The sequence below is a fragment of the Syngnathus acus genome, chromosome 12 (genome assembly GCF_901709675.1).
Source record: "Syngnathus acus chromosome 12, fSynAcu1.2, whole genome shotgun sequence".
NCBI classification, from domain to species: domain Eukaryota; kingdom Metazoa; phylum Chordata; class Actinopteri; order Syngnathiformes; family Syngnathidae; genus Syngnathus; species Syngnathus acus.
Window position 1 is genome coordinate 7523517 of NC_051097.1, and position 27728 is coordinate 7551244.

The 27728-nt window shown below is 42.3% G+C and overlaps 1 long non-coding RNA gene across 1 annotated transcript; it reads right to left on the reverse strand.

The window, feature by feature from the left end:
* Window positions 1–2992: 2992 nt before the first annotated feature.
* LOC119131641 lies at window positions 2993–27631 on the reverse strand. The gene is made up of 5 exons (XR_005099692.1): window positions 27532–27631; window positions 20737–20994; window positions 20197–20247; window positions 9811–9884; window positions 2993–3053 (listed from the first exon to the last, which is right to left on the reverse strand). It is a non-coding gene; the product is annotated as an uncharacterized LOC119131641 (long non-coding RNA).
* Window positions 27632–27728: the final 97 nt, after the last annotated feature.

Consider the following 27728-nt stretch of genomic DNA (forward strand, 5'->3'; position numbering starts at 1 on the left):
TGCTTTATCAATACGCACAATACCGGTATGACTACAAATATCTTACGTCTTCCCTGATCCTCATGTCCGATATGTTAACATCGGATGAACGAGGAGGAGGAGAGGGTTTTCAATCTTTGGAAGAAAAAAAATAATAACTCATATTACTGACAGCACTGTATATTGACGGGCGTCAGGCGAGTATGTTAAAGTGATACAAATGCATTCCACAGGCTAATCCACTGAGTACATAATTAGTTATGGGAAAATTCTAATATTGGAATCGACATCTGCCTCAAAAATCCATATCAGTCAAGTGAGTATGAGAGGTGGGCGTCAATGATTATCGTTTTTTCACAATTCGATCCAAACCCCTTGCGAATAGCTGAGATTACAATTTAGCCTCCAATAACACGTTTATCACAAATATCACACAGTCAATGCGGTATATCTCGACAGGAAGCGTCCTCGGCCACCCTGCTTTCCTCCGGTCCCTGGCCCTGACATCCCAGGAGCAGGTTTGGCCCCTCCCAAGTAAACAGACATTTATCACTGGGTGTGAGGGAATCGTCTAAGGGACGCCCGAAAGCTTTTGAATGGGGCCACAGAGCGGCACGGGGGAGTTGGAGATAGATGTTGCGCGGGTTCGCGAGGCCTCTTCTGGGATGCGCTCGGCATCAGCTGACGAGGTCGGCGTGGCCACCTTGCTTAAGTGTGTCAAGGACGGAAAAGAGGAGGAGGCGCAACTTTAGCTTGGAGGGGGGAAATCTGATGCTGTGCATGCTATGCACTTTCAAATCTCAACTAATTATATAAAGTATCCTCTTGACATGTTTTATGTTGCGCGGAGCACAAAAGCCGTGTTGCTCATAAGCCGTCATGTGCTTTTTTTTAATTAAAAGTCAACTGCGTGTTTACCAACAATGGTGTTCTTCACGCAGCCAAAATTGTTCATCAAAGAATGGCTTCCTTTCACGGATTCACCGAGTTGCAGTTTGTTAACTTTTATGAAGTACGCGTCGCATCTCGGAGCCATTAGGGGTTGCGCTCGTTAAGACCGTATAGCACTCCCGGCCTTAAATGGTTTAAAACGTATTGATGCTTTCAAAGGAGCAAGAAAGGGATCAATGAAGAGACGTCTGTCATATTGTGCAATGTAATAATCTGTGAAAATGTAACATTCTAAAGCTTAATCTGGAGTACGATCCCTTTATTGTTTAAATAATTAAGGTGTGCATGCCGACCCTCTTTTGTGTTGTGTTGTGTTCGATATAAAGATTTAAATGTCGTTTGCAGCATGAAACGCGCTTTTTGGGTGAAGCCATCCAACAACTGGCGTCTTGGCAAAATGGGAGCGACAACGAGCCAGATGGCTGCCAGAGCATTGTTTGGGTGTTGTTAGGGAAGCAGCAGACTTCCTACTTAAAGTATATCTTTTGTGCATTTTTTTTTTTTGCCTCTTTGTTATAAAGCTCAATAAAGCTGTCAAGCCATGCTGGTGAATCGTGGCTTTATTTATCTATTCATCTATCTATTTATTGAAGGGAGGTTTCTTCGGGAAGAGAGAAAAAAAATGCAACTCGGTAAATTCAGATTAGTGTATTTCAAACAATGACAAGAGGCTTGTATTCCCTCGAACTTGGGGATTCTTTAGCAGGCTTGGGCAAAAAGTCCAAATTCCTTCTCGATGAGACAAAAGGAAAAAAAAAAAACAACGTTTAAGACCTTTTATGTTTTGTGCGGGAGCATCAAACCGGCCGTTCTTTGTCCAGGTGCGTGTGACATGACACGGCCGGCCTTGTGTTTGCGATGACTGCCACTGATGTCCAAGTCAACAGTGATTTATGAAGGCCTGAGGGTGGAAGCTACGCCTTCCTAAAAGCTACTGTAAACACGCTCTAATGGCAGCTCAGGAATCTGTTTGACTTTTTTTTTACGTTCCAACCTTGATTTCCCCACACAGGAAAACTCCTCCAGGCTAAAAGATGCATTATTCGATCAAGAAAGGAGAATATGAAACCTCCTCTCCTGGCTTCAAGTCGTCGCGGTCGAGCAGTGGGATCGTGTTCTCCCGTAACCCGAAACCCGAGCTCATCAAAGAAATTCCAATAAGCAGTAAAGACATTTCCCAGCGAGCGTCCTGTGGGGTTCCTGCGGACGAGGGCGGGGTCGCCGCGTGTCAAACTGCAATCTGGTGCCATTACTCAGCACGGGTCAGCGCTAATGTGTCACTCACCCAGCTGCACCGTTTGGGGAGTGCGGGATTACCACGGTGGGGCCAAGTGGCCAATTTTGTTTTAATGTCCATTCAGGCCATGTTGGAAAGGAAAAACTGTACCAGAGTGTAAATCTTGCCTTACAAAAAGGCCGCATGTAAAGTGACTTTCTCAACCATTGCTGCTTGGGATACAAAATGTGTGTGTGTGTGTAGCCAAAAAGCGCTAAAAACAATGTACTGTATGTCCGCTCATGTGCAGCCAGATGCATGGCAAGCATCCTTTTCGGGGAATGACCTGCTTGTCTCATTAAAAGGAAGCTGCTGGAGGGGAACGATATGCAAACCAAGCAGGGGGAAAAATGAAAGTCGACACACATCCTCACGCACGCGAGCATGCTCGGAAAGCACTTAAAAATCCTCTAATGCTTCAATAAATAAGCCCGGTCAATGAGTGTTTTCATATTTCCATACTGTGGCATTTCTGCTTTTAACAACAACAGCAGCAGCAGCAACCGCCACCACATACCAATGATGACAGAAAATTGTGATGATGGCATAAAACTGGATACAGTACACTTTGTGTTTTGGTTGCGCAGTCAAATTGATCCGATTCTAGTATTTGTGTAATAACACAAGAAGGACGGAATGCGCACCACAAAGTCAGCAGTGTTTAGGGTAAATGATTTATTGTTTGAAAACGAATTCCGTTGAACGGTGGTTAATTTACAGTATTTCGATGTTGAAATTCAACTTTGCTTACAACTTCTAATTACGTTCAAAGATTGAAAATACCTGTTTTCGGTGTTCTCTTCGTCCTGGTTGGAGAGCAACCAGCGGTGGTGAGTTCAACTCTGGCCTGATGAAGAAAACAAAAGAGCAGCTTTTAATTGCATTACGGCCGCTTTTTGGCACCAGATTGCAGCCCTCCAGAGTTTCCCGCCGGACCCCCGCTGCGACGGGCTGTGGTCGGGGGGCACAGACAACACCCAGGGCGTAAAAACAGGGAAGAGGGGGACAAGGGGGTGGATGAGATCCCCGGACCCCTGCTCGGATTCTGCTGCAGGTTACACCAGCTACAATAAGGTGGGGTGGCGTGGGGGCGGGGGCTCCTCTCCCCTTTCGATGAACCTCTTTTTTTGTGTTCATTTTGTAGCATGAAAATGTTATCACTGAAGGGAGGAGATGAGTTAATATCACTCGGTAGCCTACGGTTGTCCTGAAATGCGGAGCAGTTCCTCTCATTTTCTGTATCATAGCACTTCTGTCTGAAAGTGCTGCATTTAATCCCAAAAGGCACCTTCTAAAAAATGCAAAACCGATGGTGCCCGGACGACGTTTACTGACAAGCTAAACATAAAACAAAGAGAATTACATTCTGTGAAATTAAAATCAGCCAAACGAAACTGCTGAAAGACAAGTGATATCAACTTCTTGGGTAATATTGATGGCCACCGGAACGGATTAATGGCATGTCCATTCGTTTCAATGGAGAAAGACGATTTGCCATTAAAGTGTTTTGACTTTCAAGTGTGGTCAGGGTAAGAATTCAACTCTTAAGGCCCCACTGTGCACGCTTTCCTTTCCCCTAACTCCTTCCAGACAAACCTCCCTTGTTTCTTTGCAAAAAACAGCAGGAATGAAGACCTAGCTTCAGTTCCCACACCTCTTCCTGTTGCCATCTTGTTGCTACAATGCAAACAGCGTGCGTCTCAGTTTCATTGACATTAGCGCAACACTTAAGTGCAGTAACCTAATCTTCCCACCACCCCCCGGCTTGCTTTCCCCTCTGAAACAGAAGGGTCTCAACCTTCGCCAGCGGGCTGGGAGGGAAGAAGGGCGTTACCGGAGCATTTTACAGCATTATATAGCGCAGTACCCACAGGCCTCAGGGTCATATAGATAAGGTTCTCTTCCAACCCCCAACACAGGGGTGGCGAATTCAAAACCGCACTTATTATCGGCCAAAATGCTTTCTTAAGTTTAATTATAGGTTTGTGTCAGAGGAGGAAGGCCGTTAAGCCCCGTTGAGTCTCGGTGCGCTGATGTGTGGCATGTGGAAAGACAAAATAACAAATGCGCTGTATTCTTCTTCTCTCGTTACAGTCGACGTGGCAGAAGTTAGCCACCCGCTATGCCACGTCGCATTTTGGAGAAGAAAAAAAATTCAGTCTCTTTTTGTGTAATATCCTGGTCTATCTCCCAGTTAGTGCTTTGCTGTCTGTGCAATGCCTCAATAAAAAATGTTGACGCATCAGGCAGTTGGATAAAACGAGCATATTACCGTTTTGATGACGTCTTTCACGCAGCTACTGTACATGGTTTGTTGTCGAAAAAGTGCTGTAAACGCAAGTGTGCCGATCCTGATTTGTGTGTTGTGCGCATACAGTGTGTTTATCCTTCCGCCAGGCACAAGCATTCTCCCTCATTGTGCTCTAAGTAGCCCACTGGGGAGGAAGACGAGGGAGATTAGCCATGTTTCCTGTAGCTTTGATGTTAAGTCCTCGGGGGTTAGCGATGTTACCGTCGCCTTCATCGTAGCGTATTACATCCCGGCGTGCGGAGGCGGGAGACTCCAGTCGCTTGACTTGAATCGAGTCGGACTTAAGTCGATAATTTTAGGGATCGGCGCTTGCTTGGGTTGAACTTATTTGCCGACCAAATTTCATTTCAATCGACGTAAATTGCAGTTTATTTTTATTTTGTAATTGTATCGTTGCCATGAACTCCAAGTATGCTGCATTTATTTTTCCATCTTTCTTTTATGACAGCATTGCTTCCTTTCTGAGTGAGTCCATATTGATGCGAGTGGATTGGAGCAGATGGCGCATTGTGTGTTCTTGCTTCTTGGCAGTCCGACCCGACAGGATATTGAGATGAGAGAGGAGCAGCTTGCTTTATTTATTCTCAAATTTGTGCTGCCCGTATTTGTCGCCTGGTGTATTAGACCGGATGACGAGACGGATTATGTCGTGTCGCTAATTGGTCAACGAGAGGTAGAAATCATTTAATCACAAGGTTCAGCTGATTTCATGAAATGTTTTTTAAACCCGTTTAACTGAGACAGATGCAGGAATTGGTTCTCAATCGATCTATGTAAATAATTAATGGTGACCACCACCACCAAGCGTTCACAATTTCTCACATTATGAATGCTGATTGTTACACAAATATCAGTATGCAATCCAAAATGAGGTAGAAATACACTATAAATGAACTCCAAAAGGCATCAACAAAAATTAGGCTGTGTTGAAATACAGTAGTACTCCCTTTTTCAAATTTAATCCACCTCAAACTAAGTGTACCGTCATCAAGTGGTCACTAGTGGAATTACACTGGATGTAAATGAGCGTTAGAAAATGTATATTAACTGCACCAAATAAATGCTTTGCCTGCCAGCAGCATTTTATGGAGATGTTCAGGCTATTCTGAACACGCACTTTTCCAGAAATATTAACCACAAAACGCTTTGAAGCCGAAATGAGTGAAAGTTACTTAGACGAGTCGCATTTAGGTCAAAGTGTCTGCTGCATTAGCGGAAGGACAAGCGGTAGTTTGGGGACTTTTCTTGTATGAGGGGCTAAACGCGGCATTAATCACCGTAATGTTGCTCCAGTCAGCCCGTCGCTGCTTCTCTGCATAATATCCTAAAGTGAACAGCACGTCGGCATGCTAATTTATGGACTGCCGGCAGGGCTGCGTTGAAAGAGGGGAAACACCTCATCAGCCCCAAATGTGCCAGAATGGGTTTGAAGGGGAAACACTGAAAATGAATGGCACCGCAAGCTAAAGACAGTAAACAAGTTGCCCTAGCTGTTGACTGAAATTTTAGGCCATTTCTCATTGTCTCACAGTTGAATTTATGTGGCTGCAAAACACAGACTGAAATTGGAAAACTGAGAACCAAATAAAAGCTAACAACGAGCAACTGGACAAGACACGAGTGGCTGAGGGAGCCGATTGGTCAACACACGGAACCGGGCTGATGCGAACATGTGGAATTTTTATTTTATTTTATTGTTTTATTATTTTATATTATATATTATATTATTCTATATTATATTATTTTATATTATATATTATATTATATTATTTTATTCAAGAAGAACCCGCTTGTCTTTTTGCTATCCTTCAGATCAGCTGAACCAGCAACAAGAGCAGCAAGCGGCACCTCCCCTCAACGCGATGACAATCATCGTCCCGACCCACGTGCGGCGCCGCGCTCCATCTTCAAGCCACAAACCGACGAGGACGAAGTAGATTTAAAGAGGACGGACTTGGAATATTCCCGAGGAAATTGACAGTGGAGGCAAAATAATGACAATCTGATGGAGTCTTATCCTTCTTCACATCAGTGCTGGGGAACTTTATCATACTTTCACACGCATTCAGATTGGTTAAGGTGTGATGAAATGGTTTTGTGAAGGTGACATTGCAGAAAGCATCAACGCCAGCCGGTAGAGGAAATGAGGACAAAGTTGCAATGTTTTAACTCACTCGGATTTTTATTAGGGATGGGATAGTATTTCTTATATGGGACAGTTTTTTTTTTTTCTCCCCAATTTAAAACCGTTCCCAGGTGTTTTAATCTCTCAAGTTTTTCCAAATGCTTTTTTTGTGTGCAAATCTTTCCAGTGATAAGATGGTTATGAATAACTTTTGGAATTTTGACCCAAAAGGGGTGTGTAGACTTTTCAAATCCATAATAAAAGACTACTTCAAAATAATCAATTATCGACAATTAATACTACACAAATAACATTATTCGAGGACTAGCCAAACAAGCTAACGGCAGCGATTTGTGACGAAACTTTTGCTCTAGCGAGTCCTTGTCTGATCTGTGATGTGTAAAGCATGATGCCGTTTAACTGTGGCGCTGTCAAAAAAAGTCGATATAATATGATATAAGGCCAGAAGACCGCGCCACAAATCATGTCGCGTTCAAGGACGCGTCAGCTCCGGAGGCAGTCCATCACCAACGCGGCGACTTTTCCACGCGCAACTATTTGGAATAATTTACCCGGGCTGAGTGTACAGTGTATGAATCCATGCCAAGTGCTTAACAGACGTCCGATGATGCATTGCGTCGCGCTGCCCACCAAAGCTCTATAAAATCATTTACCGCACTGTAAATCTCTTTAATAGATGAAAAAGTGGGTGAGGGAGGGGGCGGGAAAAAAATAAATAAATCAATGCTAAAAACAAATACAAATTGACGACACGCACACATGGTGTACTCACTTTAGTTATGCGCGGATATAATTATACATTAACATAAAAGCTTTAAAAGCTTCAGGCCACTTTGTAACTTTAGAAAAGATAAATTTGATAATAAATTGTGATGTAAATTTAACATTTTTTTCCTATTTTTTTTTTAACTAAGCTAATAAGTTATCAAGTACGTCTCGCATAAAACATAATGCACTGGTAAAATATGTCGGTGTAAATACTCTACGTTGCTGCCGGGATAAAACTTGCACGACGACTATAAATGTGGCTGGAGGAGAGCAAAGACACTTTTCTCCAAAATTGTTCTGGCTGCTGCATGTGTACAGTAAACTATGAAAAGAATTTATGTCACGTCCTGGTGAACTTTTCAAGCACTTTCATCCACTCGGAAGGCTTCATTCCTCTCGTTGCATTCCAAGGAGCGCTGGACCTTTGGATGGCTCCACAAACCTCATCCGGGAGCGCAACCAAGACAGCGGCGGGGTCAAAATCCCCCTAATCGGATTTTTTCCTTTTTTTATTTTTTTTGGTGGCCAATTGTTATAATAAAGCCGCATCCCTCCCGATCGGGCCAATTTTACAGCACGCCAGCTTCATCTGTGTGAGCTCAGCGTCTAATGCTTCATCGTTATCAGGACTTTTTGAGCCCAATGTGGCGGAGAACCTCAGAGATGTCGCAGTGTGAGGTCCGCGCTAAGCTAATGCGGCTTAGCAGGAGACTGCAGATAGCGCATGGCTGGTCATTTCAGAAACAACAACTATGCGCTTCCGTGTTTACTTGGGGAAGATAAAGTGTAATTACGAGTGAGAAAAAAACAAGATGCGCGATGAGATGACATTTCTTTGAAGTGTGCAAAGAAGATAAAAACTTAATAGGTTTCACTTTGAGAAACTTTGCAATTTGGCTTTAAGCTTCTACTTCTTGGGCTTTAATCGTCACGGTGGGTTCAAATCAAGCGGCGGTTTTCAATTGAATTGAGTACAATTTCCGACAAAATGACAAACGTGACCTGACTTAACATGGAATAATTCTTCCTAAAAAGGCTTCAAGCTAATAGTTGAAGTTTACTGTCCAACAAAACATAAAACAAAGATACATTGTGTATTTAAATACAACCAAACACTAGCCCACTAGCTTCATGCTAACATATAATGGGTAACACCATTGACATGCTAATGTTTAGCATAGAAAGTCACGATTTTAGAATCCTTCAAGCAACGGCTATTTGAACACAAATTGAGACTAACACTACTAGAGCGACGCAATAATCGGAAATATTCATGGGCATATATTCTCTTTATGCAAAAATCTGGATGATTCCAACAGGTTAGACAGATGTTTTGGGACATGTGGGTGGTTATAACTACGTTAGCTTCAGTGAAAGCTTGTACTCCTCTTGTAAGACTTAGAACAAGATTTTTTTGGGGAGTGGGTCTATATAACATCACAGCAAGGGAAGTGCAGCAGAAGGCGCAGAACACAGTACATGAACGAGGAGGAGCACCTCATTATTTGGCTCTCGAGCTTATTAACACCTGCGAGCATGCCAAAAAAAAAACAAAAAAATTTTCAGACAGTTTTCACAGGTTCTGCGTGGAGAGAAGCCGTAAATAACTCTGTGTGAAATCATTAGCGTCATTAAACTTTAGGTGCTGTCCCTCAAAAGGAGCTATCGGGTCGACTCTCGCCGACGGGAAAAGGTCAGAAGGGAGCTGCTTTGAGAGAGATAAGGCGATTTGTCAGCCCAAAACAATCGGAACGTAACTTCTAAGTAATCATCTGTCTGCCCGTCGGATTATCAAGAGACCGGTGGGTTGATTTGATGACTCTTGCTGGGCATCCAAATAATAATGTGGATTTTGATTTCAGTGGGGTAGTGGTTAGCCCATCTGGCTCGTAGAGTTCTGAAGTTTTGGGTTTGAATCCCTCATTAGGTGGACCAAAGACATTACGATTGAATCAATCTCAGTCTTTCTTACTGATATTTCTATTACAACGGCTGGCATAAAATATTGTCCATGGAAGGACAACTAAAACTATTGATCATCGATCAAATCACAGAAGCACAGAGTCAACCGACTCTGTTTACACATTCGAGACACCGAAGCATATTGGACGCATTTGTCACTCGCTTGTGGGCATTCGAGAGTGTTGTTACCATGGAAACCCAAGCAGTTATGGCCCATATTTTGCACACAGTACCTGAGAGTGGATGCATGGTTAGAAAATAACTTTGAAGGGATTATGTAGTTATTTTAGATTAAATTATATAGTTAGATTAGATTGGGTAGCTAGATTAGATTTGATTGTTAATTAAATCAAATTAAGTTGATAGGTGTTAGAGAGTTAGAAAGTTAGAGAGCCGGGCAAAAATATATTTATTTACCGATTGTTCTTCAAGTTGTCCTTCTTTGGCCATTCCAGTCCCGGAGCTCAGAACCCTCGTGTTTGACGCACCCTCTGGGCAAATGAAAAAACAAACAAACAAAACTCAGTCGCTCATACACACAAAATATTAATAGCATCTTCCTGGTCTGTGAAAATATACGAGCGGCTGCCAATTTTGCTTTTCTGTCCATGTTCAACTGCTCCACAACAGCATAGCATGAAAAAGACAAAGATTATCTCGGACCGTGTTGCCAAAATGTTGTGTAATGTGGTTAAAAATGTGAAGCCACGCCGCTTGGCAAGAGAAAATGGCAGCTAAGATAAATACAAGTGCTCAGGGGATTTTGCAAAAAGAGAATAATGGTGACCATCACTACCGGCCAAAAATACTGAGCGGTTAATTCATCTCTTAGCAGTCCAGTTGTCGGCCAAATTTTCCATTTTCGGTAGTGGGAACTAACAAAGTAAAAATATTTGATAGCTGTATTCAAGTTGATAGGTATTCTGTATCTTATTTGAGTATTTTCTGAAAATCACAACACAACACTGACAGATATATTCTTTATCCTCTGGGAAGAACAATTTCAATGCGACTTATTGAAGAGTTGTGACCTACGGACTTCACTTCTATAATAACAAAACATTCCTTCAGAAACACATTCCAACCAATGGTTGAGCTGGCATTTGCTCTAAAGGCATTTCTTAATGTGTTCTACTGATTGATCGGTCGGGTTGTTAAAGCGTTTTAATGATTAGCATGTCCCCTTTGATTGCTCTGTGCGCCTCCCCCCCAAGCAAATCCACATCTCAGGTCTAAGGCTCGGGGGTGTCCTTTTTGTCATTGGTGACTCTGACCTCTACCTTCCCCTCTGGCACAGGGTCAATAATTCACAGCAGCAGAACCACACCGGTGTCCCTCGTGAGCCTCCCAACAACCGGAGAGAGAAAAAAATGAGTCCATTACCATGGCGGTGCCAGTTGATGGATTTCATGCTGGCTACAAAAATGCAGGTAAAAGAAAAAAAAAAAACCTCAAGGTGACCTTCACAGCAAAGGCATCTTTAGCAGACTCCCATGGGAAAGTATCAAAGGAGGGTTGTCAGATTTGTTTGCTTTTTGTTGGGTAATGTGTTATACTCAAAACAGCCACAAACTCAGTCGTATGATGATCCTGGATGGACTGCGGCGGTTTCAAACAGCGGCCAAGTCAAGTTGAGTTTCTTTATATAGCCCTTAATCAAAAATGGCATTAAAACAGGCCGTCTGTTTTGCTCCAACAATGAAGTGCTACCTGCATTACATAACTTGCCGCCAAACCACTTTCCGATCTTCAAAGACTCTACAATTTACGCTGAATTTATTTTCGGGCTATAGAGATGAGAGAGCAGTCCAATCTCGGGTTGTACAAGGCCCCCACAGCTCATTCCCAGCGCCCGCCAGTGAGGCGGCATCTGCAGCGCTGAAGGCAAGCATGGCAGCCGGGCAGGATAGCACCAGCCCAAGCTGTTAGGCCTGCTGTCCCGTAATCCGCTCCAGAGGGGCGGCGCAGTTAAAAGACCCCATGGAAGCCACACTCCGGGTCAAAGGATACGATCAATACATGAGCTCGGAACATGTGCTCGGTCACAGCCGTTGGCTGCACGATAAATTGTTGTTGTTGTTGTTGCGTGGTAACACAATGCAAAACATGCCAATGTGATGTCCTAAAAGTAGTACTTTGACAAAAAAACAAATAAAAAGTACAGCTATCCCTTTGTATATTCAAATACCTGAAAAAGTATCAATGTTTTGATGCCAGGTTGCAAACAGCCAGATATGTCCTGCTGAGTTTTCTTTGAGGCATCCTTTTGTCTTTGTGCGACGAAGCGTATTCGCCAGGTCGCCGTTGCCAGGAGACCGGCAAAGCCGCCCGCGTGCGCTTGAGGGACAGGTGAGAGGCGTCGCCAGGACAGGCGGCTTTATCGGGAGGAGGCCTCACTCACCTCGCCGGAACGGTACAACTGCCATTTGTCTCGACTTCGTCAGCTGCGCTCAGCAGGCGGACGCACTCGAGTGTGCAGCTCCAGTCTGCCGTTTCCTCGGCGCCGCCCGCTCCCGGGAAACGCCAGCCGGCGAGCCGAGCCGGGCCAGCACGAGTCGGTCACCCTGCGCTCGCTTTTGTTCAAAAAACTAAGCCTCGTTTGCTTGCTTGATTTGGACGCACCCAACTTTTAAACTTGCCAAATAATTTTACCATCCTAACTGAATATTTATGTTTATGATTTAATTTAAATAATTATTTTGAATAGTTTATTTATTATTATATATTCCAAAAAATATTTATTTTTATATTTTATTTGAGTTATTTATTATTTTATTTCTTATTTTTCCGTTTCAAGTGACGTGTGATGCAATCGCAAAACAAACACAGGAGGTTAAGAAACACAACTGTGAAACGTTTATAGCATGCGTAGTATTTTTACAACGTCTTTTATAGCCCATCTGTTGAAAGTACTTCAATTTCCTGATCTGTATAAATATCCTTAACATGCAATTAAATGTGAGTGCGTAGTTTATAAACATGGATTTTTATTGACTTGTGGTTACATTAAATTAAACCAGAAAAATGGCAGAAATGTACATTTTAGCCAACCTGTCATGCACCAAAGGCACATACACTATCTTATTAATCACTGGCCCCCGAAAACATCTTTCTCTTCTAATCTTGGAATAATTAATGAGGGCTAATTTAAGCATGTGTCTTATGATTCATGAACACATCCATTAATGACACGATAAGCACTCATAATATCCTTGTCTGCGTTTGTCATTAATCATAAAAGTCAAGGTCATTTCATGTGCTACCATTCTGACAATGTCAACAATAGTAAGAATGCACAAATGACGGAATGTCAAGATGAAAACGATTTCTAACGACCTATGAATTGTTTTCATTTTATAACACCCGCCAAGATTGTACTTGATCAACGCAAGATTCATATTAATTTCTCTTGACTTGCATTCTCCATTAGGCCACTGAGGTGTCTCTAATGAACTTTGGTGTTACGACATTTAAACAGACAGGCCCATTACAGCCTTTCAGAACTTATAAAGGTTCTTCTCAGATATATAAATGTCAGCAAACCTTGCCTGAGCTTTTCTCCGAAGCCGCGGATGAAAGGATCCCTGCTGATATTTAAGTGAAGATGATCGACGGCAAGAAAGCGGAACCCGACCGGAAAGACAAATGTCAATCACGGAAGTTTTTATACTGATCATTCAGATAATGCACTTAGCTTTGATAACAGAGTCTAAAAACATTTCGTTTTACTTCTTGTACTTGAAAGTTTAATACAACCTAACCACGAGATGACGCCAAAGCACTCCTTTTATCAGCGTCAGCCCATTTAAGCTCCTCCCCTCAATTCTACCTATTTCCTTGGCAGCAAGAACTCACAAGATGGCGCCAAAGCAAATCTTTACGATTAGACAAGGCTTTGGCGCCAAAGCACTACATAGTGATTGGACATGCTTTAAAGTGTCTAGCAGAAGCACCTCATCAACTTATTTCCTTAGCACCAAAATATCGGCAAAGTATTACTTTACCTGTCTAGTAGAAGTTACGTACTTCTACTTGGCAGAGGTAATTAATTAGCTATTTTTAAACACCCCCTCCTCTTCTACGCCACTGACAAGGGCTATAAAGCAAAGTTGAACTCAGCCCGGTGTCATTAATCCCGACAGAACCGGAGGCACGACTCTGTTCGCGTTCACAGGCATCCCCAAAAAAAACATGAGGGATGAGTGGAGGGGAGAAGACAAGGAGGCCAATTTACGTGTTCGTCCCCCAGCAGCAGCAGCGGCGGCATGAGCAGCAGGACGGGCGGCCACTTAATTCTATGCAAGCGCATCATTATATGCACCATTTGCCAGATGCTCATTTAACATGCAATAATTAGACACCCCCTCCCAAAAAAAAAAAAAAACAGCAAAGATGAGAAGTGCCTACAAAGCCCCCCCCCCCAAACACACACAGTCATTTAACAGAATAATATAGAAGGCAGAAGTTAGGTTTAAAATTTCCACCTGTTTCACACAATCAACCTTTTTTTTTTTTTTTACATTCTTTTTTTGTGGCGGACATCATATTCTCGTTTTACGTGCGAGTGGCTTTCAATAGGTAACGTTCCACTGTGGGACTTTTATGTTTCATAGCAGAACTGATCCCTCGTGGCTGAACTGAGTTGCCTCGTTTTAATAGTGTCTATCCATTTCATTTCTTTTCCCGGGGAACTTTTAGCAGTCCATCACACACCGCATGGCTCACGGCGCCCATTCTCCTGAGCAGGGAGCAGATAATAAACGCAATACACACACACACACCCACACACACACACCCACGTGCATACTGTATATACGGACGGGTCGCGGTTGTCTGATGGGCCAAAGACGGTGCGGCGCGCTCTGGCAGCCTTGAGAAGCAGATGTTGAATCCTCTCTGCCTTTAAGGAGGTTTTAATGGCGTAATTTATGGGCGATATAAAGAGAATCAGGTCATCGTCAGTTCTCAGGCTCCACTGTGAGTGTGTGTGCTAATATGCGAGTCTATTTTGCAGGCAAGGCCAGTTATCCCTGGAGTCAAAAGCTACCTGAGGAGTTAAATGGCCTGAGGGGACACGATGGGCCACCATGTTTAAAGTGCTTCATTTATGTCCCGAGGAGAGCGCTGACGTCGAGAGGCGAAGAGCCTTTAGGCGGCTCGGCGCCACACAGGGGGAACTTCTAAAGAAGCATATGGACGCAACAATCTGACAACTCGGCCTTCTTCTCATTTGCATCACACACAGACTGCAGGTTGACTACAAATGAGGGATGGACGTGATAATCGTACAGTAACCTCTGCCTGGCTTGTTTTGCGAGTCATTGGTGGTGTCCACCATCAGTGTCAGGCTGAGATGATGGAGCCATTTAATAATAGAAAGAACCTTTGTGATATGGCCTCAGCCCTGAGAATGGAAAATTGGCAGTGACTGGCTGGATCACTGAACAAACTACCCCAAGCTATAATTTATAGGCAAAGGTGTGTGCGTGTGCAGAAGGTTAATGAAAGCAGAGATTACATTTTAAAGCGACGAAAATTAGTAGTCTGTAAAGATGGATTTACAATGTATGGATCTAGAGGCAAAAATTGGAGGCAGCGTAAATGAAAAAAATAATTGCCCCGCGTCCCACTCTGCTGCACTGTTTTATGGTGTTCTACAGGGTTCAATTTAAGGGCCCCTGCTGTTTTTATTATTTTGCTGCCTTTGGGTTCCATCTAAATAAAAAAAAAAACGTGGCATTTTTTTTTCACTCTTATGCAGATGACAGTACTGCATCTCCCGCCAAGCAAAAGGAACACATTCTTCTCAAGGCCACTTTTGTTGCATCTTGAAATCAAAGCCTGGATAGCATTGAACATCTTGAATTTTAACGAAACAGAGTTGTTAAGGTGGTTTGCTATTTTATGCTTTTCTATCCTTTGTTTTTCTTTCAGTTGTGGGTGTTTTTAAAGTGCTCTATAAATAATATTGAATTGAAAGTTCACCATCCATCAGCAGCACAAATGAAAGGCCCTGACCGGCCTAGCAAACCACCAAAACAACACACATTAGCCACAACAAATCGCATCAACAACCATTTATTTACATTACCGCAGGCTTTAAGTAGATTGTCCAGAAGTCTGTGCGGCCATCTACTCGCCGTAATGAAGACAAACACATTACAAAGGGAGTCCACTTATCTTGATATGGATCACCTCTAAATTGTACACTTTTAGAGATAACCACCTCCAGTCTCTTCTGGATTTTTGTGATTAGGACTCAAGCATTGTTCATTAATGAATCAAGATTGAGTATCCGCTGAGAACAGCATGTGTGGCTGTAAGAGCTAAATGTCACTGTGAATTCATTATGGTTTACAGCGGGGAGAGAACTGAAAAATTAAATCGGATAGAAGGCAATAGATCACATTTCCTTGATGAAATAGGGAAACTTAAAAATCAATTGTTAATTTATAGATTTTTTAAAAATAGTTATTTGGGTAAATTATAGATATGCATCATCCCTGACACGATTGATTGATTTTTGTAGGCTTATGCAGATATTCTGAACCGATTAATTGGCCGTTTGATTAAGGAAATAAATAAAGAAGAAACTATTGTTTTTGGTCCCTGATATGAATTGCAGACATATGATTTCACTCTTTTACAATACTTGATTAAATTTTTTTGTAATTTTACAACAGAGAAAAATTAGCAAGACTCGATTTATATGCCGATTTTTTTGGGGAGGGGTTGAATGTCATCATTGTCTTAAGTCTAAAGTTCAAAATGAAAAAATCTTTTTTTTTTTAAATAAATCATACCTAACCAACATACCTTCTAAAACTGCGCCATATTTTATCCAATTGAATTACTGAATTGAATCGTTCCAAAACATATTGCACCCTATTCTCGATAGAAAGCACTGAATCATATTTTATTAAAAAGATGGACACTGGTAATAGTAAATCTACAGAAATACAACACAGGAATCACGGTAAGTTAAAGTAGTACTCGAAAATCCAACAGCATTCTCCTCAACAAGCTCCTGATAAACATTTGAATAAATTTGTCGCCTAAGACCAATTTCCTTTGCACATGTAATCTCCTCCAGCAACACGCTAGTGCAGAACCAGGGTGGACCATATGGTGTGCGCAGATCCAGTGCACCAAAGGGTCCTATCACTTGAAAATAGGCTCCATTAGAGCCTCTCGATGGGCAAACTCACTAACGTGTTGTTCGTGGAGTTCCCCTCGTCCAAAAAACAGCTTTTGTTGTGCCACACCTCGGTTGCCCTCCAGTTCCATTCTGATTTACATACAAATTGATCTTGAGGTAAATCAGATGTCATTTTTTTTTCTGCAGGTCACGGGGAGCACGCTGAGATAATGAAATCAGAGTCCGCTGAGTGCTACACTTGCAACGCTACCAGATGGGTCTCTCTCTCTCTCTCTCTCTCGCTGTAATGCGGCGCGACTACGGCTGGGTGCACACGAGCGTCGGTGCAAATGTGTCAAAATTGACATAACCTGCGTTCATTTCGCCAATGACGAAATGAACGCCGGTGCTCGTGTGCGACCATTTTTTTTGACAGCCGCGTGTACTCGGCATGGTTCAATTTGCTCGGTGGTCACCACGCGTGTTTTAAATTCATCCTACTGTGATTTATTGCGGGCGGCTCGGTGAGTGGTACTGACTCTCGGTTTTGAGGTTCGGGATTTGAATCTTGCTGGTGTTACAATACATTAGAACTAAATGGAGGCCTACAAATAAATTCCAGGCAGTGGGAGGAGTTGTCTTGACTGTTCAAATTTATCGGATAAGCTCAAGCTCGCAGATCATAAATTGCATGGAAAATTTGCCCGCCTCCAACAAATTCCTCCACCCGAGTCCAAGCCCATTTTCTTTCAACAAAAGAAACGACAGACAGTTGGGGCACTTGACAAATGACGGAGCCCGTAGGGGTGACAATTAGAAGGACAAGAACCTGATGGAGCGTCACATCTCATTAATGCCGTCTGGGGATGAATTAAAAAGCAGCGTAATGTACGAGCAATGTTACGAAGGCGAGCGTCTACACGAGACTGACAGGTGATTAGTGTTGCTAAAAGATTTAATTCTCAATTTGGCCTGATTACGGGAAATTTGGGCAACCTGATTTAGCACAAAACAGCTTTCCCACTTGAGTGCACTTTTTTTTCTTAATTAGAACCATTGTTCAACCTTTCACTGATAAAAGTGCTTCAAAATACTTTTCAAACTTTTTTCCCCCCCCCGCATCTCATAAATCATGCTATGCCTCCATGTTGGGAGGCGAAACTTTTTGCTCTTCTTCTTGGCGTTTGGTCCGATCGCCATACGGCGTCTTTGGCGGTGGGAAGCAATCTCATGAATACAAGAGTTATTTAAAGTAAAGCAGCGTGCGGCCCAGGTGGGGAGGAGACGACGCTATTGTTCCATTTCAAGGCTGCCAGTCTGACGGATGACTTTGGGGCCTCACATCATTCCTCACTTTCTTTTTGCTTGTATTTATGATTTGAAGGAGAGGAATTACAACGCAGACAGTCTGCCACGTTTTACGTCGGAATGCTTTTTTCTTTTCATCCCCCGACTGCTTCAGGTAGGCCGTGTGAATTCGCACGCTACAAAAGTCTATTGTTAGTCCCTTTTTTTGTGCACGGCTAATCCATTTATCATGCTTATTCAATTTACAGGTTCAGGTGCAAAGATTTAAAGCCGTGTACTTTCATCCCGGCAAATTGCCTATACAGAACCTCACATGCTTTAGACAAGCCATTTTGAGACAGCAAATTCACTTTATATTGCCTTTTAAAGACTTGAGTGACAGAGTGACAAAGCCATCAAAGGACTGATGTTTTTTTGGCATGAATAAGTCATGCTAGCATAATAAAGCATATTAAAGATGGATTCCCAAATTGATAAATATATTGTCAATATGCTCTTGTATGATGAACTCATGTCCAAAATTCACTTTGAAATTCCTCACTAAATGGAAAAGCAAAGTTTGATTCTGGGTATGCCATGCACATCGTCGCCACCTACAGCATTGGAGTGCAATAGTCACAGCCAACACGTACGACTTTTAAACTTGCAAATTGATGTGTTACTGTAAAAATTGCTTGTAGAGTGAATTAAGGTTTTATGTCGACACTGGTTCATCCTTTCGAGTGTAAAGGCAAATCCGATTTATTGATCATTTTCGCCCCGTTTGGCGACTTTGCAGCAAATTTCTGCAGTTGAATGAGTCACTCTATCTTCCTTCTTCATGATATTGCCGCGAGCTGACAAGGGAGCTCATAATGGCCGAGTACATTATTCTCTTCTCGGTGGTCACCAGACACTCTCGCTAGTCTTTGGCCACTCCCGATGCGATGGGTCGTATAAATCAAAAGACCAATAACAAAAAAGGACCACGGCGCTTCAAAGGGACCGGGCCGTGTCACCGGGGGAGCCGTCGGACCAATGGCGAGGCGGCCCGGGTGTAATAAATTGAACGCAAATTGCTCAGCTTGATTGGGTTCATGATCTGTGGACTTGAGCGTTAAGAGCCTCCAGTAAAAAGGTCTGGCAAATGGGACACGCTTATTTTCCAGCACTGCTTAATGCAGTTATAAAGATCACAGGAAAAGAAGATGGGAGATGTCGAGGGAAAGCGCTGAGGCGGCACCGGCGAGAAGGGGCCACGACGCAAGTACTATACATTTTTTTTCTTAATAAAACTTAGCACTGTGGTTCTCAAACCTTTTACATAGTGCCACCTCAAGAAATAATTAGCTCCGTAAAGATTAACATTAAAATACATAAGTAGTAGATATTGTCTACATGTGTTGCTCCACCGTTTGTGTACAAATTGGATTTCAAGACATTCTAGGCTCTTTCTTATTGTCACTGTCCAACAAAGCTACAATTGAGCTGAACATTGGTGAAGACGACAATCTGCTGACACTCAACATCTGGACACAAGCAGCATGCTGTCCACAAACAGCCAGCAGCAGACGGGCCGAGCCAAAACAACATCGCCGTCGTTACGGAAGGTCGCTTGCGTTTCAAGACGCCTTTGAAAAGTTGATATTATGCATTTCGTGTCGTGATGACGTTACGAGTGTCCAACGATATATTGCTTTTGAAATTATTAAAGAAACAACATCAATGATTTTTTTTTTATCCCGGGAGGTTTTGCGCCAACATTATTCATTATTCCATATGATGATAATTAACCTCTTCAGTGAACATGTTTCGGTTGCACAATTCCCCCGTGTGTGTGTGAAGGTCATTTGGCACCCCTCCTCTCTATTTGGCAGTGCTCACTATAAATCACAGAGGAACTGGCGTGATGGGTATTCATGAAGGCAGCTCCTGCCTCCTGGTCTTTCCCGCAAATATCCAACTACCCCCCACCACTTCTTCACGTCACTTGTAACTTGCACAGATGTGTCCAATAAATAATACGACATATGGACAACATCATCTATTACATCGCGCCGGTGGTAGATTTGCCGTGTCTTCATTTTTTTTTTTTTTTTTTTTACAATCTTGACATTTTAATGAAGTCAATGGAAGTACACTGACACTTTGACTTGCGAGTTAAAATTTCTTTTGTGACTATGTTTGTATCAAACCATCTGTCCTCAATGAAATGAATAGAAATGCCATTCATTCATTCATTCATTCAAGCCTCCCCAAAAATGTACACTAGCTTTTTCAGGTTCAAACTATCATATAGCATACCATCCATTTCACTCTAAATTCTTTTTCAAAGCCATGAGCGATATAATGAATAAAATTAATCCACAAAAACTCACCTCAGGACTTGTGATGCTTCTTGTGGTTGATGACAGCGCGCTCTCAGCAGACTGTGGCAAAAAACAAAAGAAATTTTGTTGTGTACTTGGCGCCAAGATTGATTTTAACAAAAACAAATCTACTCTAATGTATTTAACCTCATTATTTTTAGTCATTATTGTAAAAAAACAAAGGCTAGCGGTGACAAATGTATCTTAGTGCACCCACTGTGTAAGAAAAAAAATCCAGGTGTTCGAATTGGATAATTACACCGCACGGCTTGCTTCGTTAGAATGAGGAAATGGGCGGAGCTTATCACTTTGACTGTTCAAAATTTGTTAGCAAGCCATTTTAAATTGGTAAATATTACAAAATAATAGACACTTTGGGGGAAAACAAGTTAGTACAGACTTTCATTGATTTGATTAATAAAATGTACCTAATGTTGTGTCCAGTGAGTGTATTCTCCTCTGTACATATATTTAATCGACATTTCTGTATTATTTATTTTCTGTATTAGAAGAGACACAACAAAGACTGGCTTGCATTGAGTTGCTCACCTGCTCATGCAAACTGCAGTTGACGTGTGTGCATGTACGTGCGCGTCCACGTGCGCCCATCTGTCTGTGTCAATAAGTACGTGCCGTTGGAGGCGGCGGTACCGGTGAGAGAGGCGAGTTCGGCCCCCGAGGCGATGACAAAGCGATCAAAGTCTATGTGTCACATATAAATTGCTTTGACCTTTTTTTTTTCTTCTTTTTCCTCGTGGCCGGGTGGCGACGAGGGACGTTGTGGCCGACTGGAAAGAGCCCTCGAGTCTGCAAAAACATAAAGGAATGGCAAATGAAGAAATTAATAGAGCTGCTTGTCCTTTATGGGGTCAAAAAAAAAAACATGCGCTTCCGTTATGATGATGATGCGTTTGACAATTGAGCATTACGTTCACATGAACTAACACTGGGAAAACAATATTGTTTTTGTATTTTTGTCAAGACATTTGATGGATAAGCTTGCAGGCTGATTAGTCAAATCACAATGTGTATGTATATTCAAGATACAAGCCGCCGTTTTCTGATATAGCTTAATGCTAACAAACAATACAAAATACCATTGCCGGGCTAACGACTAGCATCAGAGTTGTGATGTTACAACCCACATGTAGTAAAATAAAAATAAATGATGAAAATAAAAAAAATACAATTTAAAATTTTGCATAAATTACAATTGCATTCTTGAAATTGTATTTTTTTTTTTTACATTTCGTCCACAAATAATCAACGGCATAAGTCAGCAAAAAGGTTTGTCGCTGTGCAATGCGCATCTCTCCTCCTAACAAGCACGCAGGTCATTGGTGTTAATTCAGGTATATGCGTGCGGCCCACTCATGTATGCTTCCACCACGCCTCGTAAGCCCATTAACTAAAGTGGCCATTTTGTGCGAGAGCTCTCGGTGGCAATACTCTTGACCACTTAAATACATTTGGCTTCTTGATGGCTGCATAAGTAGCCTTCATCTGACGACCTGTTGTCTGAGGCCATCTGCCCACCGCAAGACACATCCATAACCTCCGGACACTTGACTTTCGCCGATACAATATTCATGCGTAAGAGCGACAGTGGGGGCAGGCGACGTGATTTTGCCTTTCCTCAAGCTGCCGTCGCTAATTGAAATTTCTGAAGTGCGGCGTGTTTAATAATGGAATTAATTTCCCGTGCAAAGTGCATCAGATTGAGCGTCGCGGCATGGGAAGTGAGCTCCAGGCAGCGACGAAGAGAAAACAGCTGGAAAAGTGTAACGGAAATAATCATTATAGCCTTACAAGATGCTGATTTTATTTATCGTAAAGGGCAATTTCGAAGACAGTGGTGCCGTGACTTGGAAGTTTAATTCATTCCTGTAAAACCGATTCTGTGCAAAGGGGCGGATGGACAATCACCTTGACCAAATATAAAAGAGCTAATATCGTCCGATTAAATCGGCCAATGGATTAATTGTTTTGAGTATAAACGCATAGATTGCTACAGAAGTGTCCAACTTGGATGGCTCTGACAAACCAATCAGAGGACAGAAAAGTGCTGACATCAGCGTCCGGCTTACTGAGAATTTAAGTTAATATCGCCCAATTAAATTGGCCAGTCGATTAATCGGCTCAAATTGTGTGGCCAGCTTTTGTCAGATATCTTTTTGAAATCAATGGTGTTGTTGGGAAACTTTGCTGTAATTAGCAACACTTTGAAAATCACTCGACTGTACGATAGAAGAGCACTATAAATTCCAATGTAGATCAAATTTACAAAATTGCAGTGGTGATGAAAAGCCACAAACAACTATCTACAAGCAGCTTGGCGTGCCTGCAACAAATTAATTTGCCAGGAAGGCGTTACACATTGAAACACTTAATTAATTGTGTAGCTTTTTGAGGAGCTTGTGGGGTGGGATTTTTTTCTTTTTTATTGCTATGCAATGTGACAAAAACAGTACGCTCAGCACAATAGTGTCTCACCCGACTCTGCCAAGACATATTAGTCTAATGAAATGTTCACTGGCTGTAATTGTTGTACAGCAATGGAGGGTTGCTGAGGACACCAAAAAAAATCTCTGATCAGAATTAAAAATCGAAAAATGGCTTTTAAGGACGCAGCGGGGAGAGCGCCGGTCCGCTGTCCATGAGCTGAATCATCGCAGAGACACAAAGACATTGAGTGGAGTTCAAACACTCAATGATTACACCCTCTTTATATGTCAAGTACATTTCCATTTAAAGTGCTTGCTTAAACAGCCATGAAAGGCGATCTCCAGCTGCTACGTGCACGCCGGGAAATGAACGACGACGCTCCCTGAGACCCTCGAGCTGTGCGATTGTATTAGACAAGACCGGAGAGACAGCGAATGTCAATGCACGTGTTAAACGGGTTAATATTAGAGGTGTACAGATCTTTGTTTGCTTAATTCCCTCCTCGCAAAATTAATCAAGCACATCTGTCAGTGTATTTCTTTGTGTTTGTTATTTTTAATTGAGAGGAAGTCGTTTAAAAGTATGCACTGCTATCACATTAAATACCCAATTGGGGTGTTTAATGTTCAAAAATTAAATTAAATAAGGTTTTTAAAATGACAAATGTCAAGACCATTGTCTAATTTAATTGAAGTATTCATGTAATTATTTTTTAAAAATATATAGTATTTTTTTCATCATTAATCCTGTCTGGTGCGATCCCGCATTAGGAGGGTGTGCACACTTATGCAACCGCAATCGTTTGTTTTTACTTTCCCCTCACTAGAATATTTCTTTTTTTCGATTAACCCAGACAAATGTGACATTACTCAACATAACTATAATTGTGACCTCAAATTCAAATGTTCTAGTAGGCTTTTCTTTTTATTTTTATATGTCACCAAAAATCTGGCATTTAAACGGGGCCGTGGAAACTTTCTCTATCCACTATTTGTTGTATTTAGCAGCTAGCCTCGCTCACCTGCAAGCTCGCCGGCGCCGCCGTAAACAACATGAATGATGTGCGGGCCCGGCGAGCGTTTTATTAAATTACGCATTTCAGCCACCCGTCAGCGTGTGCCTACTTGATTCATTCCCTTTAATGACTTTGCTGATGTAGACTGTCATGCTGTAATGAAAAGGTAAAGACAAGCAAGCGGCGGCGCCGTAAATAAGTCTCGGGCGCATGAGGAATAATGACAGGAGTTTAATGTCCAATTAGATTAAAAGGCTCTCTGACACAAAAGCAGGATGCTGAGTGCACTGCTCAATGAGCCCGCGCGAGACATTGATTAACGCTAAACAGATCTATTATTCCCGCGCAAGGTAGTGAACAACAGCTCTACCTGCCACGGCTCTGCACGTCGTAAAACGCCGGACGCCGCGTCCGCCCTGCCCGGCGGGTTTGATAAAGATTAACAGAGCAGGCCGATAACGGACTTGTCAAGGGCGTCGGCGTGTAAAGGGGTCGGTGTATCGTTTTCACTTTTCAAGTTCAACGCAACTGCTCCCGTAGGAAATCATGTCAATTCCGATTCATTTCTTCCATAAAGCCCTTATGAACCGAAAAGCCATAAGAAGTTAACCACGCAGAAAACTAAATAACACGAAAGATGACTTTCACGCCATGACAAAAGACGGCGTCGGCAAAAAAGCTCGGCAAGTTACTTTGTTCAAAATGGCCGCTCGAAAACAAAATGGCTGACTTCCTGTTCAATGTCAGTTCCAAATACCTTGTGACTTTTTCCTACATCCTGTTATGATAGATGTCATCGTTTTGTACGAGGCATGCACCGCTAAATTGCTCTTCGGGGTGGGTGTCGTGTATCTTATCCACAATTTATGCATTGCTGAAATGTACTTTTCCCTTTGCCTTGTGTGACTAAATGCAAAAAGGCAGGCACTTGAACTCACGGCGAGGTCACGTACGCAATGTGAGTCCTCGAGGATGATGGCACGCGGAACGTAGAGAGTGTTTGGGGGTGGGGGGGGCTCGTTTGCCCCCATTAACATGGCGCTTGGACTCCATTTGGAGCGCACTTGTCTCATTGATTCAACAAGATGCCGATCGAAAAGGCATAAACGTGTGTCGTCATGACTACAAGATGAAGCTAACGCAGCCAGTTATTTTTTTTATTCAAGGCACTATGGTAGAATAAAATAAAAGATCAGGCACTCACTCAAGTGCGTGTTTGTTTTTATGAATGACGACGAGTTGCGCATTTTGCCAGCAATACCGACGACGGTGAACATATTTTCTCGTTTATCCGTAATTATGAAGTATGAACTAAGTAGAACAATGCCTTGAGATACAAGTTTAATTTGTTCCATGACTATGCTAGTAACATTTTTCCCAAATTGTCTTTCTCCATCCAATCAAATGAATGGATATTAAATCCATTCCAGTCTCTGCTCAAACCTCTTTGTGATATATTGTTTTTTTATTTACTATGATTTGATGCTTACTAAAACATAGTAATTATATAATCAAATAGAATGTAAAGGAATTAAGCTATTTTTGCACATTATATAGACGTCCATATGCACAAGTGAGTGTGAAAGTTTGTTTGTCAACACTTTTTTTTTTTTTTTTTTACATCACACTTATGCACCCGCACTTGAACGTCTTAATTCTTCACAGCATTCAAACGTTTGCCTCTTGGCATAAATGCATCTCATTTTTTATCATCAGATTTCCTACACTGCTTCAATGGTGTTAAAACTCTTGAATGCATTTGAATTGTTGCTGTGTGTTTTCAACACAACAATTCTAGCACACAGCAAGTTTGAGGTGATGCCGTGTTCCACACAAACAAAAGGTATAATGAGGAAAGAAAAAACGTGTTTCATTCACCGTGTGGAGAATTTAGCCGTGAAAGTTGCACGCTTCTAATAGGAGAAATGGTGGAAAAGTTAATTAACTAGGTAAGCCTTGGGGGGGCTACAAAAACGCATCCCCAAGCAACGGCAAAGAGCCAGAATGACCCCCGGCTACATCAGACCTGCTTACTGATACAGAAAATGTGATTGCTTTTCATATTTCCAACATGATTTTTTTTTTCGTCTCCCCCCTTGGGAGTCAGTCACTCACAATGTATTACAATAGGTAGTGCTCAAAAAATGTAGAAAAAAAAAAAAAGAGAAAATTACAAAGCAAGAGGGAATCAACTAGCTAAATTAATGCTAATGAAATAGCATAATTATAAATGAGAAAATGTTGAAAAACAGAGTCTAAAGAGGCTAAAATAACATTTACCCGCCAAAACAACGAGCCTCTCACATTCAATGAGAGTTCATGTATATATGTAAATGCCGGATGATCTCTTTTTTTTTTATGAAGTACATTTTTAGGGGTACTTTCGGGAAGCATTTGCCTTTCGAGGTCACGTTAATGAGGCTATTTGTTTGAGGGAACGCTGCGGAATACACAAGCGTCTGGCCACATACAGTCGGTAACTAACAGGCAGCGAGTTGCCCTCTTCACCCGTGTGTGTGTGCGTTTTCGTGATCTCGTGCGTGTGTGATGTATACCCGTCACCTTCTTGTTAGGGCGACAGCAGAGGATAACAATCAGTCCAAGACAAATGATGCGCTCTCCGTTGCTCTGCTGTGTCACCTTTGACCCCCCCTCCCCGGTGCGCACGTCCCTGTCTACCTGATGTCTGTCTGACACGCAACAATAGCTCCGTAGAAATATTATACTGTGTGGTATATATTTGGAAATGAAATTTGGCTTTGTATTATTCGTCAATTAAACTGCCATATAAAGTTTCAAGAAAGTTTCCGGATATTCTTCAAAAACTGGCTTTTTGTTGGAATATCTTAGCAGGTGGTATGGTAGCTAAGATGTTCTGGGGTTCAGACACGTGACGGGTGTCCTCTAGGTAATGTGCTAAAAAAAAGAAAAATGTTTGGTTGGGGGTGCTGTGTTCTTAATGACCATCTGCTCGGAGAGCACTGTTTTAATGAAGACGGATGAGAGGGGGGGGGGGCGACCGTGGGAGCTCCAGGCTGGGGACACATCTATGTCCATCTATGTCAAGTTGAACCTTTGCTGAAAGTTAAAAACAGCTTTCTTCAAATGTTCACTTTTTGTCAAACTAGTAGTAGTTGATTTGCTGCCCCCACACAGCGTTAATATTTCAACTTTGTCAAAGTAAAAAAAAAAAAAAAAAAAAACGCCCGGATGAAACTCCTAAGTCTCAAAGCGCAGCTGATATCATGATGAGCGGAAGAGCTGTACCTCAGTGCTCTCCATCGTTTCATTACCCCGCCATTAATAAGAGCCAAGAAGAAGTGTGAGCGTGCAGCATTTGCACCCCGAGGCCTCACCACAACGATTGTGCGCTAAAATTAAAAATGAGGCCCATGGCCATAACGACGAGCTCCAAACAGTCAATGGTGCTTCTTATTAAGAGTTTCACCGAGGGAGGCTTGAATAAAGAAGCCAATCCTGCAGAGGACATTACTTTTACCGCAAAGGTTGTCAGAGATGTTCACGTCGGATTGATGGATAGAGACGGAAGATGCTCAGAAGAACATCTCCCGCACACTCATCTCCATCATGTGACAGACGAGAGGCAGAGGAGGTGGATCAATGGAAAAAAGCTGGATAGGTAGATAGCTGATCCTAAGTGATATAAAACGAGAAATATTCGAAAGAGTGTAACTTGCTTAACGTAGCCCTCGCCCGCGTCGTTATTAAGAGGAATGACGCCAATATGCTGACATCTCCCACACTGAAGTGTGGCCCTCTTAAAAGGATTGACTCAGCTCCCAATGACCTTGCGTTATTAGGAAATCAAAAGTCGATTAATTAATCACGGGTGCTTGCTCGGAGTGTGTGTGTGCGTGCATTACCTTAAGTGACTGTTGCAGTTTAACTTCCAAGGGAATCGGCCTGTCCCGACACCTCAGATGGCCTAAATGGATCCCTGTGAGTGGTAGAGAGTCTATTAGTGCATTAATTCCGCCGCAGAGCTTTTAACTCTGTGCTTATGAATCATCTCCCTCGAATTTTACCTCCGACATATTGTACTTTTATGTGAGGGCTGCAA